The sequence below is a fragment of the Orycteropus afer genome, unplaced genomic scaffold (genome assembly GCF_000298275.1).
Source record: "Orycteropus afer afer isolate SDZICR_OR568_19922 unplaced genomic scaffold, OryAfe1.0 scaffold00287, whole genome shotgun sequence".
Classification (NCBI taxonomy): Eukaryota; Metazoa; Chordata; class Mammalia; order Tubulidentata; family Orycteropodidae; genus Orycteropus; species Orycteropus afer.
Genome location: NW_006921874.1, coordinates 1,474,601 through 1,480,201, shown reverse-complemented (window position 1 = coordinate 1,480,201; position 5,601 = coordinate 1,474,601). Strand labels below are relative to the sequence as shown.

Below are 5,601 nucleotides of genomic sequence, written 5' to 3'. Positions count from 1 at the left end.
TATATATACACACACACACACACACACACACACACACACACGAGCAGCTCTGGTACCATAGTGCCTAAAACACTTGACTGCTAACCAGGAAGCTGATGGTTCAAACCCACCAGTCACTCCTCGGAAGGAAGATGGGGCAATCTACTTCCCTAGTGATACTGCCTTGGAAACCCAAGGAGGGATCACTATGAGCCAGGTCCGACTTGACGTCACATAACAACAACAACATATTATATACATGTGTATGTATTTTGTGTGTATGTATATGTAACTAAAAATACAGGTATGAATATTTTCCATGTCATTAAATCACCTTCAAAAACATCTTTTTAACAGCTGAATAGTATTCCATCATATTGCTGTTTCCTAATTTAACCGTCCCTTTACTGTTGGTTATTTCTTATTTTAGCCATTACGGTAGGGATTATTTTTGAAATGCAATTGTGTTTGCATTTCCATGGCATCTGTTCCCAGAAACATGGCAGATACAGACTGCACGGTGGTAGAAATGGTAAAGACAAAAGGAAGAGAAGATCATTGGAGGAGATAAATGAAATGGGCAGAGATGGGGGAAAAAAGATGACAAACCACATGAAGAATGCCTGGGAGCAGAAGCTCATGTGGGAAAGCACATGGAAAACATAGAATTGATGTAAGGTGATTCCTAGTAGAGAGAGCAGGAGCTCTGGTAGCAAAGAACCTAAGGCACTTCTTGACTGCTAACCAGAAGGCTGGCGGTTCAAACCCAACAGCAACTCGTCGGAAGGAAGGTTGGGCAATCTACTTCCATACTGATACTGCCTCACAAACCCAAGGAGGGGTTGCTATGAGTCAGGGCCGACTCGACGGTACGTAACAACAACAGTAAAGAGAACACTAAAAGACAGGACGCGATCTGTCGATGCAGTGGGTCTTGGTAAGTCATTCATTCAACAAACCCTTAATGAATGCCTACTGTAACAGAACACCATAGACTCTGGGTCCTAGAGTTATCAGACTAAGATTTTCAAAGTAATTCCTCTATAAACTAGCCCCTGTCAACGGTTTAGAAAGAAAGAATCAAGTGGGCATATCACTAGATGATCACCCACGTTAACCCAAGTTCTGTTTCTTTATTAAATTAAATCATCAGAAAGCCAAGTACCTAGACCATAGTATCTTAACCTCCAAAGAAATGTCTAAGCTGAATTACGATTTAATATTACACTCTTGCCCCTTAGTAGAAGGTCGACACAGGAAGTATCCATTAAAAAAAGGCTGTTGTTCCTTTGCAAAACTGCACTTGAAGATGTCTACTATAACTCATTATCTCTCACACAAGGGTCCATATAATAAATTTCAAGATGAAACATGTCTGGAGGAAAAGCAGCATACATATTTTCGAACAAAAACAATAAAATCAGGCAAGCCAATGTATTTTCCTATTTACTTTTGCTGCTAGGAAACAGATGGTTGGGTTGACTCGTCCAGATACCTCACGGCATCCACCCTTTCTGATTTCTTTAGTTGGTCTCTTTGGTTTTTAACTTTTAAGCATCCAATTTTGCACTGTTTAATTATGTACTCTACCTCAGATCCTTTGGAATATATACAGAATGAAAAAATCTGAAATAAATTTGGTCAGTAAAAGTTGTTTGGTAACAATTGGCTCACGTGGACTAAAAATTGGCAAGGGTGCCAACATCTGAGATAAGGGTTGTAACTTGAAGGTTGTAATTTTTAACTTTAGCCATTTTACATTTGAAATCAGATTTGTCATTTAACCTTGTTATCGTTTATTGCCATCAAGTCAATACAAATTGATGGAGACCCCAAATGTGCAGAATAGTACTATTCCATGGGGTTTTCAAGGCTGTGAACTTTCAGAAGCACATTGCCAGACCTGCCTTCCAAGGAGCCTCTGGGTGGTTTCCAAACATTAATCTTTTGAGCACTTACCATTTGGGCCACTTCTTGAAGTTCCTAGTTTTGACTGGGGTATAATAAAATAGTCTCCATGATCTTAAAATGTGTCCTTACAATTTTTATTTCCTAACAAACAGATAAATGTCTGTTATGTCAAGTGTCGATAATACAGCATCTCAAGACCTGGTGATCTGCTTCCATAAAAATTATAGCCAAGAAAACACTATGGAGCAAGTCTCCTCCATTACATGGGGTTGCGATGTGTTGAAATTCTCTCAGCAGCAACAATAATAACAACAACAAAAATACCATGGTGCCTAAACTCCTATAGCAATCTATAGCTCCCATTAATGAAGACAATCATGAGCAACTCACCCTTTATCTATGCCGACAGCAATAAGGAATGGGATGACTCAAACTCAAAATGGTATTAAAATGCTCTTCTCTCTTCTCTAATTATGATTTGGAGAGGGATAACTTACAGGGAAACCATTCAATACCTCTCCATAGCCTTCCAAGATAAAGTATACCTACCATGATGAGACAGGTATGCTATCATGTTAAGTAAAAACGGCAAATTATACAACAATATTAGCCAACGAGGGCTCATAGCCAATCAATGGTAGTGTCAAGGAGAGAACCAGGACCTCTCCCAGTGCAGAGCTCTGATGTCCCACATACATCTCTGATGAGAATGCAGAAGACTCTCTCTCTCTCTCTCTCTGGCAAGGGGCTACAGCAAAGATAATTAGCCCTTGGGGATAGGCTGGCCTCCAAGACTCTAAGATTCCTTCCAACTTTAAGAGTTTATGCAATATAATGTGGAAATACACCCTCCCCCTAGATTGGAAGTCCCAGAATTAGACAAGGGAAAAACAAGCTTTTGTGTTTTTAATTGTGATTTGGGTAAAAGTTTACAGAGCAAATTCACTTTCCATATAGCAGTTCACATATACATTGTCTCATGACATTGACTACAATTTACTCCAATGCAACAGCTCCACTCCCACTTCCTTCCCATAGTTATCTCTTCCCTGTCTCCATCCCTCCATGCACTCCTGCCCCATGAACTATCTCCTTGTGCATAAACAGCCATTCTTTCTCCCATGATTATTCTCGCCAAGGAGTGTATCTACCTCAGGTAAATGTTCAACTCATATGCATGTCTTTTGTTTGGCTGGAAGCCACAGGTGTGGGTTCAATTCCAGACCTTCTGAAGGGCAGATAGGGGCCAAAGTCTCAGCAGTTGCACCAGACTCTATCAGACCAGCAAACCTGGCTCCCCCTTTTTTTTTTCTCCAAATGGTTTTGAGTTTTATTCCACATTGTTCTTTCTCTCTATCCAGGATCTCCTACAGAGGTCCCTCTCTGAGTGGTTGACAGTGGTAGCTGGGCACCATCTAGTTCTTGTGGTCTCATAGTCGTATAGGCTGCTGATCGCATGGTGTACCAGTCGCAAGGACTGACTATTTCCATGAATCTTTGGTTTTTTTCATTCTTCTTTGCTCTGGATGAGGAGAGACTCATCGCTGCATCTAGATGGGTGATTGCAAGCTTTTAAGATACTAGTCATTACTTGCCAAAGTAGGAGGTGGAAAAAAAAAAAAACAAGTATTTTTTTAAGACAAAACAATTTTCAAAGACCCAGGAATCGTTTTGGATTTTCATGACAGCCAACGACCTATAATTGTACATATATTTTATGTTAACTTCAGATTGTACAGCTTGCTTTTTAAAATATAACATTTCCTCCTACATGAAGAAAATATGGTAGATACTGAGATCTCTTGATTGGCTTCCTGGTCCCTTGTTGCAAACACTTATCAAAGGAGACTGATGCCTTTCTTCAGGGACTCAAGAGTTGGTCTGAGCTTCCAAATTCCACATTTTCCCTTCTAATTATCCCCCTCAAAGCTTTGAGCCTCTGAGCTGGAGCTACATAAACCCTCAAGTAAGTTCAGTTTCTTATTTCTTAAGTGGAGGGAGAAGTGAGGTAAATAAAACTAGCGTGTTGACTTATGAACAACTGACTTTCAATCTCAGGTCACAAGCCAAATTATAACTGACCAAGAGATATCCTTTCTAATCTGCTGGTTACACATGGAGTTAGGTGTGGAGTAAAGGCTTTTTTTCTTCTGGGGAGGTGAAATAGCTTCAGCATCAAACTTCCAGAGAACAGTAATAGTGGTGATGGTGCTGACTGTGGTGCTTTGTCTTGTCAGAAGCAACTCAAAAGAATGGATCAGCCCAACAGCTCTTCAGAGGTCATCATGGCCTTGGTCTGTGTTCAGAAACAATTCTCCATGGATTTCTCATGCTTCTGCACACCTCATGAACAGAAGCACTGAGGACCTTTGTTCTGGATGTATTTTCAAGGATGTTTGTCCAGCCTTGAAAGACGGACATGGTGTCTTGCTCTGGGGGAAACAGGAGATTTGCTTACAGCCTTGGAAGATAGAAATGATTACTATCAGTAAAATAAAAATAATCTCTCTCAATGGAGCAAGGGGCTGGCGTGATTACTGTCCATTATAAAATATTTGGGTTCCCTCAGTTTGGCATTGCTCTCCTGTAATGTAACCCAGTGAATGTGCACATATTACCTGGACCTCTTCACATCTTCCTGTGGGAACAGGAGCTCAAAGAACCAGGGCAAAAATGCTGATAGTCTGGCTACTGCTATGAGTAATAAACTGTTCTTCATCTCTGATCCAATAGTCCTGTGCCTCCTGCCAGCATCCCTGAAACTGTGACAGGCTAATGGGCTAGCTTACAAGTAGGGTAAAAATCCGAGAGCCTTCACAGCTCTTAACAGGCCTGCCTAGACTTCCACAAAACACATGAAAGGGGAGTTTCAATGGCAGAATAGGTAGAAAGACTGCACAAAGCCTCTTCAACAAAGAAAAAGGAAACCGATTAATACATATACAAAAGATAATCCTAGACCGCTGAGCTTTGAAGGGAAGGATATAGAAGTGGACTAAACTTCAACTAGCAGAAGAATTTGCATGAAAATAAAAAAAAAAAGGAGACATAACGGAGCTGCAATCTAGCAGCGATCCTGAGCGATCCTGACGACACAGACAGCTTGGAGAGTGCCAAATGGTGGTAGGACCTAAGAATTAACTTACAAATCAGCCCTGCTAGCCAGGGACTGCACGGAGGACTGCTCTGATGGCTGGGGAATAAAACGGGAAACAGAGAAGAGGACAGTGGGCTGAGCTGTGGACTTTTGCCTGTCTGGAGGTTACAGCCATTTTGAATGTTTACAAGCAGCCTGACCATTTTGGGTATTTAAAGCAACAGCGTAATCCCAGCTTCCAGGCCTTAAGAACAGGAAACACTTGTTAGGAACCAAAAAGATGCCCTGGACACACAGACGACTAGAAAGGTGCAACATTCCCTTGTTACTCTTATACCCCACACCCTCTTGGGGAACGCAGGTGCAGCCATCCCTCACTCCCACCCACCTTCTAGGCTGAAAGGAATTCCATCCCAGTCTGTGTGCTCTGACAGAGACTGGGTGCCCTGCCCCACTCTGTCCAGATTTCTTTTTTCTTTTTTTGTTTGTTTTTTATCTGTTTTAATTAATTAAAAGTAATTAATATTACTTTTGTCCTTTTTATTATCATTCTTTATTCTTCCCTTCCCCGGTTCTAGATTTCAGCTTTTTCTCTCTTCCCTGTTACAGGTTCC

At 41.2% G+C, this 5,601-nt stretch overlaps 1 protein-coding gene across 1 annotated transcript in view; it reads right to left on the bottom strand.

The window, feature by feature from the left end:
- GPC3 (glypican 3) overlaps positions 1-5,601 on the bottom strand; it is a 612,880-nt gene that overhangs the window by 400,281 nt on the left and 206,998 nt on the right. The gene's annotated exons all lie outside the window — the stretch shown is intronic.